The following is a 14,114-nucleotide window of genomic DNA, read 5'->3' as shown; positions in this document are numbered from 1 at the left end:
TACTGCAACCCCTGCTTTCTTCTCACTGTTGTTTGCCTGAAATATGTTTTTCCATCCCTTGACTTTTAGTCTATGCTTATCTTTGGGTTTAAGGTGAGTTTCTTGTAAGCAGCATATAGATGGGTCTTGCTTTTTTATCCATTCTATTACTCTATGTCTTTTGATTGGTGCATTAAGTCCATTTACATTTAGGGTGACTATTGAGAGATATGTACTTATTGCCATTGCAGGCTTTAGATTCGTGGTTACCAAAGGTTCAAGGTTAGCTTCTTTAGTATCTTACTGCCTAACTTAGCTCGCTTATTGAGCTGTTATATACACTGTCTGGAGATTCTTTTCTTCTCTCCCTTCTTATTCCTCCTCCTCCATTCTTCATATGTTGTGTGTTTTGTTCTGTGCTCTTTTTAGGGGTGCTCCCGTCTAGATCAGTCCCTGTAGGATGCCCTATAGGAGGTGGTTTGTGGGAAGCAAATTCCCTCCACTTTTGCTTGTCTGGGAATTATTTAATCCCGCCATCATATTTAAATGATAGTCGTGCTGGATACAGTATCCTTGTTTCAAGGCCCTTCTGTTTCATTGCATTAAGTATATCATGCCATTCTCTCCTGGCCTGTAGGGTTTCTGTCGAGAAGTCTGATGTTAGCCTGATGGGTTTTCCTTTTTAGGTGACCTTTTTCTCTCTAGCTGCCTTTAAAACTCTTTCCTTGTCCTTGATCCTTGCCATTTTAATTACTATGTGTCTTGTTGTTGTCCTCCTTGGATCCTTTCTGTTGGAAGTTCTGTGTAATTCCATGGTCTGTTCGATTATTTCCTCCCCCAGTTTGGGGACGTTTTCAGCAATTATTTCTTCAATGAAACTTTCTATCCCTTTTCCTCTTTCTTCCTCTTCTGGTATCCCTATAATACGAATATTATTCTTTTTGTATTGGTCACATATTTCTCTTAGTGTTGTTTCATTCCTGGAGATCCTTTTATCTCTCTGTATGTCAGCTTCTATACGTTCCTGTTCTCTGGCTTCTATTCCTTCAATGGCCTCTTGCATCTTATCCATTCTGCTTATAAATCCTTCCAGGGATTGTTTCACTTCTGTGATCTCCTTCCTGACCTCTGTGATCTCCTTCCGGACTTCATCCCACTGCTCTTGCATTTTTCTCTGCATCTCATCCCACTGCTCTTGCATTTTCTCTGCATCTCATCCCATTGCTCTTGCATTTTTCTCTGCATCTCCATTAGCATGTTCATGACTTTTATTTTGAATTCTTTTTGAGGAGTACTGGTTAGGTCTGTCTCCCTCTCAGGTGTTGTGTCTGTGATCTTTGTCTGCCTGTAGTTTTGCCTTTTCATGGTGATAGAGATAGTTTGCAGATCTGGTACAAGTGACCGCTGGAAGAGCTTCCCTTCTTGTTGGTTTGTGGCCTTCTCCTGGGAGAATAGCGACCTCTAGTGGCTTGTGCTGGGCAGCTGTGCGCAGACAGGGCTTCTGCTTCCTGCCCAGTTGCTTTGGGTTTTATCTCCGCTGTTGCTGTGGGCTTGGCCTGACTGGGGCTGTTCCTCCAAAATGGTGGAGCCCCGTTGGAGGGGGGAGTGGCCGGGAGGCTATTTATCTCCATAAGGGGCCTCTGTGGTCCCTGCTGCCCAGGGGGTTAGAGTGCCCAGAGATCCCCAGATTCCCTGCCTCTGGTCTAAGTGACCTGTCCTGCCCCTTTAAGACTTCCAAAAAGCACTCTCCAAACCAAAACAACAGCAGCAATGAGAGAGGGAAGAGAAAGGAAGAAAAAAAGGAAAAAACACGCGATTTTTTTTTTTTTTTTTTTTTTTGTCCTCAGGTGCTGGTCCCAGGCACCCACTCACTGGTCCTGCTGCCCTGTCTCCCTAGCACCAGGGTCCCTGTCCTTTCAAGGCTTCCAAAAAGCACCCACCCACTGGTCCCGCAGGGAAGGAACGCTCAATATTCTTTGTCCTCAGGCGCTGGTCCCAGGCACCCACTCACCAGTCCCGCCGCCCTGCCTCCCTAGTACCGGGGTCCCTGTCCCTTTAAAGCTTCCAAAAAGCACTCGCCAAAAAGAGAAAAAAAGGGGAAAAACGTGTGATTTCCTCCGTCCTCAGGTGCCGGTCTCAGGCTCCTGCCCACCAGTCCCACAGGGAAAAACGTGGGATATTCTTTGTCCTCAGGTGCTGGTCCCAGGCACCCGCTCACCAGTCCCGCCGCCCTGCCTCCCTAGCACCGGGGTCCCTCTCCGTTTTAGGCTTCCAAAAAGCGCTTGCCAAAAAGAGAAAAAAAAAGAGGAAAAACGCGTGATTTCCTCCGTCCTCAATCGCCGGTGTCAGGCACCCGCCCGCCGGTCCCGCAGGGAGAAACGCGGGATATTCTTTGTCCTCAGTCGCCGGTCCCAGGCACCTGCTCACCGGTCCCGCCACCCTGCCTCCCTAGCAACGGGGGCCCGTCCCTTTAAGGCTTCCAAAAAGCACTTGCCAAAAAAAAACCGCTCCGGTTTCTTTCCACCCGCCGGGAGCCGGGGGGAGGGGCGCTCGTGTCCCCCCGGGCCGGGGCTTGTATCTTACCCCCTTCGCAAGGCGCTGGGTTCTTGCAGGTGTGGATGTGGTCTGGATGTTGTCCTGTGTCCTGTGGTCTCTATTTTAGGAAGATTTTTCTTTGTTATATTTTCATAGCTCTATGTGTTTTTGGGAGGAGATTTCCACTGCTCTACTCACGCCGCCATCCTGGCTCCGCCTCAATCAAGTAGTTTTTGTCTTTCATTTTTTTGATGTGGTGGATGATGTTGATGGATTTTCTAATGTTGTACCATCCTTGCATCCCTGGGATGAATCCCACTTGTTTGTGGTGTATGATCCTTTTGATGTATTTTTGAATTTGGTTTGCTAATATTTTGTTGAGTGTTTTTGCGTCTACGTTTATCAGGGATATTGGTGTGTAGGTTTCTTTTTTGGTGAGGTCTTTGCCTGGTTTTGTTAGTAAGGTGATGTTGGCTTCATAGAATGAGTTTCGGAGTATTCCCTCCTCTTTTATTTTTTGGAAAACTTTAAGGAGAATGGGTATTATATCTTCTCTGTATGTCTGATAAAATTCCGAGGTAAATCCATCTCGCCCAGGCGTTTTTTTCTTGGGTAGGTTTTTGATTACCGCTTCAATTTCTTTGCTGCTAGTTGGTTTATTTAGATTTTGTGTTTCCTCCTTGTTCAGTCTTGGAAGGTTGTATTTTTCTAGGAAGTTGTCCATTTCTCCTAGGTTTTCCAGCTTCTTAGCATACAGGTTTTCATGGTAGTCTCTAATAATTCTTTGTATTCCTGTTGGGTCCGTCGTGATGTTTCCTTTCTCATTTTTGATTCTGTTGATGTGTATTCTCTTTTTCTCTTAATAAGTCTGTCTAGAGGCTCGTTTATTTTGTTTATTTTCTCAAAAAATTTAGCTCTTGGTTTCATTGATTTTGGCTATTTTATTCTTCTCAATTTTGTTTATTTCTTCTCTGATCTTTATTATGTCCCTCCTTCTGCTGACTTTAGGCCTCATTTGTTGTTGTTTTTTCAGTTTCGATAATTGTTACATTAGACAATTCATTTGGGATTGTTCTTCTTTAAATATGCCTGTATTGCTATATACTTTCCTCTTAAGACTGCTTTCCCTGCGTCCCACAGAAGTTGGGGCTTAGTGTTGTTGTTGTCATTTATTTCCATATATTGCTGGATCTCTATTTTAATTTGGTCGTTGATCCATTGACTACTTAGAAGCGTGTTGTTAAGCCTCCATGTGTTTGTGGGCCTTTTTGCTTTCTTTGTACAATTTATTTCTAGTTTTATACCTTTGTTGTCTGAAAAGTAGGTTGGTAGGATTTCAGTCCTTTCGAATTTTCTGAGGCCCTTTTTGTGGCCTAGTATGTGGTCTATTCTGGAGAATGTTCCTTGTGCACTTGAGAAGAATGTGTATCCTGTCACTTTTGGGTGTAGAGTTCTATAGATGTATATTAGGTCCATCTGTTCTAGTGTGTTGTTCAGTGCCTGTGTGTCCTTACTTATTTTCTCTCTGGTGGATGTGTCCTTTGGAGTGAGTGGTGTGTTGAAGTCTCCTAAAATGAATGCATTGCAGTCTATTTCCTCCTTTAGTTCAGTTAGTATTTGTTTCACATATGCTGGTGCTCCTGTGTTGGGTGCATATATATTTATAATGGTTATATCCTCTTTTTGGACTTAGCCCTTTATCATTATATAATGTCCTTCTTTATCTCTTGTTACTTTCTTGGTTTTGAAGTCTATTTTGTCTGATACTAGTCCTGAAACACCTGTTTTTTTCTCCCTGTTGTTTGCATGAAATATCTTTTTCCATCCCTTGACTTTTAGTCTGTGTATGTGTTTGGGTTTGAGGTGAGTCTCTTGTAAACAGCATAGATATGCATCCTGTTTTTTTTTCCATTCAGTGAGTCTGTGTCTTTCGATTGGTGCATTCAGTCCATTTACATTTAGGGTGATTATCGATAGGTATGTACTTATTGCCATTTCAGGCTTTAGATTCGTGATTATCAAATGTTTCAGGTTAGTTTCCTTAGTATCTAATAGTCTAACTTAACTCATTTAGTATGCTGTTACAAACACAATCTAAGGGTTCTTTTTTGTTTCTCCTTTTTATTCTTCCTTCATTCTTTATTAGGTATCAGATTCTATACTTTTTCTCTATACCTTGATTGGCTTTGGGGATTGTCAGTTTTATTTTGTATTTGCCTTGCAGTCCACTGCTCCACCCTCCCTACTATGATTTTACTACCTCTGGTGACAGCTATCCAACCCTAGGAACACTTCCATCTATAGCAGTCCCTCTAAAATAGACTGCCGAGATGGTTTGTGGGAGGTAAACTCTCTCAGATTTTTCTTATCTGGAATTGTTTAATCCCTTCAAATTTCAATGATAATCTCACAGGATGAAGTAATCTTGGTTCCAGGCCCTTCTGCTACATGGCATTAAATACATCATGCCACTCCCTTCTGGCTTGTAAGGTTTCTGCTGAGAAGTCTGTTGTTTGTCTGATGGGCTTTCCTTTGTATGTGATCTTATTTCTGCCTCTGGCTGCTTTTAATTGTCTGTCATTATCCCTGATCTTTCCCATTTTAATTACTATGTGTCTTGTTGTTGTCTTCCTTGGGTCCCTTGTGTAGTGTGATCTGTCTATCTATGTGGCCTGAGAGACTTTCTCCTTCCGCAGATTGGGGAAGTTTTTTACCAATTATCTCCTCAAAGACACTTTCTATCCCTTTTTCTCTCTCTTCTTCTTCTGGTATCCCTATAATGCAAATAATGTTCCGCTTGTGTTGGTCACACAGTTCTCTCAATATTCCTTCATTTTTAGAGATCCTTTTTTCTCTCTGTGCCTCAGCTTCTTTGTATTCCTCTTCTCGTTTCTATTTCACTTATCGTCTCCTCCACTGTATACAACCTGGTTTTAATACCCTCTATGGTGCTCTTCAACGATTGGATCTCTGACCTGAATTCATTCCTGAGTTCCTGGATGTATTTCCTTATGTTCATTAGAATGTTGAGTGTGTTTATTTTGAACTCCCTTTCAGGAAGAGTCACGAGGTCCACATCATTTAAATCTTTCTCGTTAGTTGTATTAACTATTTTACTCAGGACAAGGTTCCTTTGGCGTTTCATGTTTGTATATGGCGCCCCCTAGTGTCCCGAAGCTCTATTCTGGAGCTGCTGAGCCCCTGAAGCAATGTGAGGGGTCACAGGTGAGCGGTACTGGGGGCAGGTAAGAGCTGTTTCCCGTCTCCTGGCTCCTGTGCCTGTCTCCACTGCCTGAGCCAGTGGGCCAGGCACACAGGTATAAGTTTTTGTCCCAGAGCAGGCAGATATGGATCCCTGCTTTCCACAAGCAGCCGGATTCCCAGTCCCCCAGGAACTCTGCGCGTATTAACTTCCCAACCCGGTAGTCATGCGAGCCTCATGAACACACTGTGAAATATAGGTTTGTGCTCCCAGCGCAGATCTCCGGAGATAGGTATTCAGCAGTCCCAGACTTCCACTCCCTCCCTGCTCTGTTTCTTTTCCTCCCACCAGTGAGTGGTATGTTACCCCGTTCGCTGAGGTCTGCTCTTTTCTCCAGGTGTGTGCAGTCTGATGCGTCCTCTTTCCTGTTGCTCTGTAAGGATTAGTTGTGCCAATTAAATTTTCTAAATGTATCCATTTTTAGGAGGAAGTCTCTGTCTCCTCTCATGCTGCCATCTTTAATCCTCCTCTAATCTGTTTTGAGTTTACTTTTGTATATAGTGTTAGACAGTAATCCACTTTCATTCCCTTACATGTAGCTGTGCAGTTTTTCCAAGACCAGCTGTTGATGAGGCTGTCATTTCCCCATTTTATATCCATGGCTCCTTTGTCATATGGTAATTGGCCATATATGCTTGGATTTATATTTGGGCTCTCTAGTCTTTTCCATTGGTGTATGGGTCTGTTCTTGTGCCAGTCACAAAATGTCTTGATTACTGTGCTTTGCAGTAGAGCTTGATGTCAGGAAGCCCAATTCTCCCTACTTCATTCTTCCTTCTCAGGATTGCTTTGGGTATTCGGAGTCTTTTGTCATTCCATATGAATTTTAGAACTATTTGCTCTTGTTCATTGAAGAATGCTGTTGGTATTTTGCTAGGGATTACACTGAATGTACAGATTGCTTTACCCAGGATGGCCATTTTGAAAATATTAATTCTTCCTGTCCATTAGCCCGATCTGTGTTTCCATTTATTGGTACTTTCTTTAATTTCTCTCATGAGCTCTTGTAGTTTTCAGATTGTAGGTCTTTCACTTCCTTGGTTAAGTTCATTCCTAGGTATTTTATTCTTTTTGATGCAAGTGTGAATGGAATTGTTTTTCTGATTTCTCTTTCTTGCAGTTCATTGTTAGTGTATAGGAAAGCAACAGATTTCTGTGTATTAACTTTGTATCCTGCATCTTTTCTGAATTCAGATATTAGATCTAGTAGTTTTGGAGTGAATTCATTAGCGTTTTTTATGTACAATATCATGTCATCTGCAAACAGGGACAGTTTAACTTCTTCCTTGCCAATCTAGATGCCTTTTATTTCTTTGTTTTGTCTGATTGCCATGGCCAGGACCTGCAAAATAAAAGTGGGGAGAGTGGGCATCCTTGTCTTGTTCCCGATCTTAAGAGGAAAAGCTTTCAGCTTCTCACTGTTAAGTATAATGTTGGCTGCTTATTTGTCATATATGGCCTTTATTATGTTGAGGTACGTGCCCTCTGTACCCATTTTGTTGAGAGTTTTTATCATGAATGGGTGTTGAATTTTGTTGAATGATTCTTCAGCATCTATGGAGATGATCACGTGGTTTTCGTCCTTCTTTTTGTTAATGTGGTGGATGATGTTGATGGACTTTCGAATGTGGTACCATCCTGGCTTCCCTGGGATGAATCCCACTTGATCATGGTGGATGATCTTTTTGATGTATTTTTGAATTCTGTTTGGTAATATTTTATTGAGTATTTTTTCATCGATGTTCATCAGGGTATTGATCTGTAATTTTCTTTTTTTGTGGTGTCTTTGCCTGAATTTGGTATTAGAGTGATATTGTCCTCGTAGAATGAGTTTTGGAGTATTTCCTCCTCTTCTACTTTTTGGAAAACTTTCAGGAGAGATGCATATTAGGTCTTCACTAAATGTTTGATAAAATTCAGCAGTGAAACCATCGGTCCTGGAGTTTTGACCTTTGGTAGTGTTTTGATTATCAATTTCCTTGCTGCTAATTGGTCCATTCAGATTTTCTGTTTCTTCCTGTGTCATTCTTGGAAGAGTGTATGTTTGTAGAAAGTTGTTCATTCCTTCTAGGTTATTCAGTTTTTTAGTATATAATTTTTCATAGTATAGTCTAATAATTCTTTGTATTTCTGTGTTGCCTGTAGTGATTTTTTCTTGTATCTGATGCTGTTTATGTGTGTGGACTGTCTTCTTTTCTTTATAAGTCCAGGTGGTGGTTTTTCTATGTTGTTTATTTTCTTGAAGAACCAGCTCTTAGTTTCATTGATTCTTTCTGTTGTTTTTTTCTTCTCTATTTTATTTATTTCTACTCTAATCTTTATTATGTTCCTCCTTTTACTGACTTTGGGCCTCAGTTATTCTTCTTTTTCTAGCTTTGTTAATTGTGAGTTTAGACTGTTCATTTGGGTAGTTCTTCTTTTCTGAGGTAGTCATGTATTGCAATATGCTTCCCTCTTTGCCCAGACTTTGCTCTGTCCCACAGATTTTGGGGTGTTGATTTAGTGTTGTCATTTGTCTCCATATGTTGCTTGATCTCTGTTTTTGTTTTGAGTTCACTGTCTCATCTCTCATGCTGCCATCTTGTATTGATTTCTTTATAGTTTATTTAAGTATTTTTATCATTAATATCTGTGTCTACCCTTTAGAATGTGAACTCTCTGTAGTCAGCATATAACACTGTTTTCATTGTTTAAACTTTAAAATAAATTTTAGTATCTGATAAAGCTACTCTACTTTTATTATACTGATTTTTCAGAATTTTCTTAGCTATTTTTACTTTTCCATAGGAAGTTTAGAATCAGCTCATTTTTTCCTTATTGTTTATTTTACTAAGGTCATATTAAATATATAGATTAGGTAGAGACAATATTTATGGTTTGCCTCTTGTGATCTTCAGTAGTCTTTTAACAATTTTTTTAGTTAGGCATGTCATTTAGCTTTTCTGAGATTTTTCCATCTTTAAAATGAGGAGAACCATTTATTTCAGGGGCTTTTAATCTGTGATGCATATCTCTTCACAGATCTCTGTGAATTACTTTAAATTATATGCAAAATAGTGTGGAATTTGTGCTAAATATGCAATGGGGTGTACAGGCCATAGGTTAATTTTTATGGGAGCTTATTTCTGATGCGCTTCTAATTTTTGAAACATGTTGTTGATTTATTTGAGTTGGCTTCTCTTTGCCTTCCTACCTTTCACCTGGTCTCAGTAACTTGCAAACAGAGTGCCAGAATTCCTTGTCCCTTTTTCTTTCCTCCTCTCTCCTCCCCCACTCCTGTCCTATATACCTCCCCTCTCCTCTCAGAATCCAGGACTTCTGCTTTTAGTCATTTAAGTTTCATATCAGTTGAGTCACAGGAGGGATGCTGGTGATGTTTTGTTTCTTGATCTAGTTGGTGTTTACATGGGTGTGTTCAGTTTTTAATACTTCATTGAATTGGACACTTTTTTTTGGTCAATTTTCTGTCAGTTGTATTTCAATGAAAAATTTTGAAAAGTTGTAATGTAAAATTTTGAGAGGTAATTTTTATGAACTGTTTCTAGACTTCTATTTGGGTGTTTTTTTTATTGTTGTAATATCCTGCTCTATTAAAGAATATGTTACCTTTTTAATCATTCAAAACCATTGGGGGTCCCTTTCAGAAAGTGTATGTATGTGACCTGTGAACTGTTAATGTGAACGCATTACTGCATAGGTCATTTTTTTTTGGAGCCGTACTAGTTGTCTAGAAAGCCGATTTCCTCTTTACTTTGTACCTGCTTATATTCAGTTGCTTTTGTCAGACCTCTTGACAATATACTTTACCTACAGAGTTTTATATGCCTGGCCTAACTCCTTTGTGTCATTTGATCTGCACCCTAAATATCACCTCTTCAGAAAGATCTTCTCTTTCAAGCCCAATTTAAAGGAGTGTCATGGATGCAGTCTATAAATCAGTCTATTGAATTATTTTCATAGTTTATTATTCATATTTATTTTTTGTTTCTCTCTTTTTCATCTTCTACCCACCTCCCCCAATATATAGCTCCAGTAGAGCAAGGCCCCTAAGTGCCAGGCATATAAGTTCTTCAAAACATATTTGAAAGACTGGAACTATTACATGCGGTTCTCATTATTCTTTAATTGGATGCCCTTGAAGTCATTTTTGGTATTCTATTTAGATTAAGTTTTTGTTTCATTAAACCTTTACTGAGCACCTGCTATGTAATATGTGAGATGCTGTAGTTCTCATACTATGCTCAGCCTGAAATTCAAAAAGCAATTTTGTTTGTTGATCTTTAGTAATTTACACAGATATAAGACAGTCCTACATTACTTAACTAGCTCACAGAACTTTGTTCTTTATTCTTTTGGGTACTATTTTTCTTAATTGATAGCCATTTGATATACTCCTGTAACCCTAGTCCCTAAGTTGCTTAGACCATTTGTGCTGTTCTTTGGGCTTCGTTCCAGTTTGAAATTTCACTCTTGAAGCCACTTGACACGCTGTTCAAATTGTTGTTCAGTTTCTGCCCAGTAGCTCTTTTGAATTCATTTCTTTCCTACATAGAAAGTCTAAGAGGGCTTACTATGCCCTCCTTTATTTAATTCTTTTTCTCTTCCTGCTTCTCTGCTGTCGAGCCTTTTACTGCATCTTGTATTTTTTGTGTCTCAGTATGTTTTCTCTTTCCTGTGGCTTTCTCCTCATCTGTTTTCTTCATACATATGCTCGTAAGTGCTTTCATCATCTTATATCACCACTGGTTCTGTAACCTGTTATACAGGTCAGGTTCTTTTTTTATCTTTAAATAAAAGCTTTTAAAATAGAAATGATAAGATTTTAAAAGTTTCTTTGGTTTTACTAAGATTTTGTGTGCCTCTGCTAAAAGAAGTTCTGAAATTCATATTTCCCTTTAAATAAAGGTTTGGATCTTAAGGTGTAGTATTTCCTAACCTTTTTCATAATATGGTAGACATGGAAATGATATTTGGATGTGACACAAGCAGCTGAGGAGACTGCTCAGACTCTGCCCATCTGTCTGCTTTGAGGACTGAGGAAATCCATATCACCGCACTATGTAATCTATTAACCTGACACTTGAAAGCTCTGCCTGATGAGTGGATAGACTTGAACAGTATGTGAATGCTCTGAATGTTTTATTTGTTTTTGTATATATATTTTTCTTAAGGAAGAGTTAAAATTTTCATTAGATTCTCAAAAGGATCTATGAAGAAAGAAAGGTTAAGAATTAATGCTTTAAACTGTGGAACTAAAACCAAATGAATGGCACAATCATTGCTTGTTTGCTTTTGGTGTGAATTTTTTCCTTTTGGTTTCTCAGTTGTGCATCTATTTGTTACACAATATTCGAACATTACAGGTAGAATTAATGTAGAAAGTGAAATGTGTGGCCCATTTATTTTCCACCAAATTCTGTACATATTTCTTTAAATATTTTTCTTCGTACATATATTAACATTTTCTTTCTTACACTTTCTCCAAAATTTTATTTATAAAAGAGAGTATAATACATATATATGCTACTATACAATTCTTTTCTCATTTATCTTAGATATGATTTTACTTCAGTACTTGTTGATCTTCCTCATTCTTTTTAATAAGTGCAAAGTATTTTATGGCTCTCCCATGATTTGGCTAACCTTTATTCTTTTACTGAATTATTTGAGTTGCTTCTCATTTTTTTTGCATTGCAAACTGTGAAACAGTGAACATCATTGTAGATATATTGTTGCAAACTTAGGAGTATCTGCATAGTAAGTACCTAGAAATAGGAATGCTAAGCAGAGGTTATGAATGTAATCAAAAACTGGATCTATTTACACGTCCAAGTGTATGATATTACCTTGTGAGCATACTTTCCAACAATAGATTAGAAAAATGAAGCTTCCCTAATCTATCTTCAAGATGAAAAAAAAACATTTGTTGTGTTATCAAAAGTATTAAACACATGCAAAAGTAAAGGTAATAGGACATTGAACCTCCATATACCCATATCCTCATCACCATACTTAACATTTATCAAGATTTTTGCCGCATTTTCCCTTCTTCTCTTCTGTTGAATATTTTGAAGTGAATTCCAAACATTATGTTCTTACCCTGACATGCTTCAGTGTTCATCTTTAAAATATGAATATTTCCTTTCTTTTAAAAAATATTTAGCGTTTTAGTACATAAAATTGCAATCATATATATAAGCAGTGAGCATAATGACCTTAACTAGTATCATCTTTTATTAGGAAAAAACTCCGTCCATGACATTTTTTATTTAAAGACTACTTAAAACTAAATTTTTTTGACTTGGTGCCTTAAGAATCTGAAAGGAGTGTTGTGCTGGTTTTGATAATTGGCCTGCATTCTATTTAATGAGCATAGAATAATGAAACCCCATGCATCCATCTCCCAGTTTCATAAGTTAACAACTCCTAGTTATCTTGGTATACTCTCACCTGCTCCTGTAACTCCACCAGATTATTTTGAAGCAAGTCGCATGCTTTATAACATTTCATCTGTAAATATTTATGTAGATATATCCAAAGATAAGATTTCCTTTTTCAGCGATAACTACAATACTGCTATTGTCATACCTACACAAAATAATTCTTAATATCAGCAAATATTCATGAACGTTTACTTATATAACCACAATGCTGTTATCACACCTAATAGAATTATCTAATGAATTTATATACATTTTATAATTGGACTTTCCCAATTGTCTTAAAAAGGTTGGTTTGTTAAAACTGGTTCACACATAACATACAGTTAATTATTTGGCCTGTCTTCCAACCTAGAGTGCTCGGTCCCTCTACCTCCTTTTCCCCACTGCCACTGACAGCTTGCAGAAACTCAGTCAGTTGTCCTGTATAATGTTCTACATTCATAATTTGTCTATTTGCTTTTTTGTGATGTCATTTAACTTGTTCATTTATGTCCTATTCTTCTTATAAATGGAAGTTAGCTCTAGAGACTTGGTGTCATTCAGTTTCAAGTTATTAAGAGAACTTCATAAATGGTACTGTTGCTTCATAAGCATTGAAGCATTGATTTTTTTCATTTCTGGTGATACTAAGATTGGAAGAATGTTAACTGTCTGATCTCTAAGTGGAAAACTTCCCCTCTAGTCTCCCTCTACGGACTCCATTGCATGGGTCAGTTATTTCAGTAGGTATCACAAATTTGTTGTTTTCTAGTTAGTCATTTTTTATTTTAATAAAATTCATTGCTTTAATTATCAGAGAACTTGAGCATCTTTTCATATGTTTATTGGCTATTCAGTACTTCTTTCATGAATTGTTGATGATCTTGGTCGAACAATTTTTTTTTCAATTTTTTCTTTTTCTTATCCTTTTTCAAGAGTTTATACTCATAGATAATAATATTTTATTTGTTTTATCTATTGTAAATACTTTTTTCTGAGTTGTAATTGTCTTCTGCATAGAAATTTTTGATTTATATAGCCAATTTTTATTTTTCTCCTATGGCTTTTGGCTTAAAGTCTTAAGCTTTCTATAACTTGAGATAAGGTAGGGGAATATTTTCTTTTCCTCCTGGTAACTATGTAACTATCTTTACATTTGATTTCTGATTTATATAGAATATATTTTGTATATTATAGAAAAGTCACATTTACTTCCTGCATGTAAATAATCAATTGTGTCAAAGCAGTTTATTGAAGGTCTTTTGATAACATTGAATTGAAATGCTACATTTATTATATTAAATTCACAAAGTTACATAGTCTGTTTCTATATTCCCTTGTGGTCCAATAATGTTATCACATTACTACAGATTTTTCATTATAATATCTTTGTGTACTGTGTTTTAGGGTTTATGTCACTATCATTAATCAGATTTTTTCAAGTGTTACTCGTTTTTTTCCCCACACGTGTACTCTTCTACTTGAACTTTAATATTAGTTTGTGGTTAATACTGTTGAGATTAACTCTGATGGCATCAAGTTTGGTGGAACTGACTTTCAAAAATAAATCATTTTTTTCACGTGGTAATATAGTTTTTGTCTATTAAGATCTTTTATATATACTTTTTAGCTAAAATAGACTCTTCACTTTTAGTAATTTTATTTCCACGCATTTTATATGTTTAGTATGGTTATTTTGTGCTTGGTCACAAGTTACCTTGTTAGTGCTTAATTGGAATGTGAATATAGAATAGTTTATTTCATTTTTTGCTCAAGTATATCCATCCCAGTCATACCTTAAAATTAAGTATAAACAAGATTAGAAGGATTGTGTATACTTATGTGTATAAACTTTTCAAATAAACCTTCTGTTTATATCACTTATCTATTTGTTAATGCAGTAAATTGGAAATAAT

The 14,114-nt window shown here is 37.5% G+C and overlaps 1 protein-coding gene across 1 annotated transcript in view; it reads left to right on the top strand.

The window, feature by feature from the left end:
* The window catches only part of UBR3 (ubiquitin protein ligase E3 component n-recognin 3), a 336,759-nt gene that overhangs the window by 34,416 nt on the left and 288,229 nt on the right, over positions 1-14,114 (top strand). The window lies entirely within an intron of this gene.

This window comes from Manis javanica, chromosome 12 (genome assembly GCF_040802235.1).
Source record: "Manis javanica isolate MJ-LG chromosome 12, MJ_LKY, whole genome shotgun sequence".
In the NCBI taxonomy this organism is placed as follows: domain Eukaryota; kingdom Metazoa; phylum Chordata; class Mammalia; order Pholidota; family Manidae; genus Manis; species Manis javanica.
Note: the sequence above shows the minus strand (reverse complement) of the source record. Positions and strands in the feature narration are given on the sequence as shown.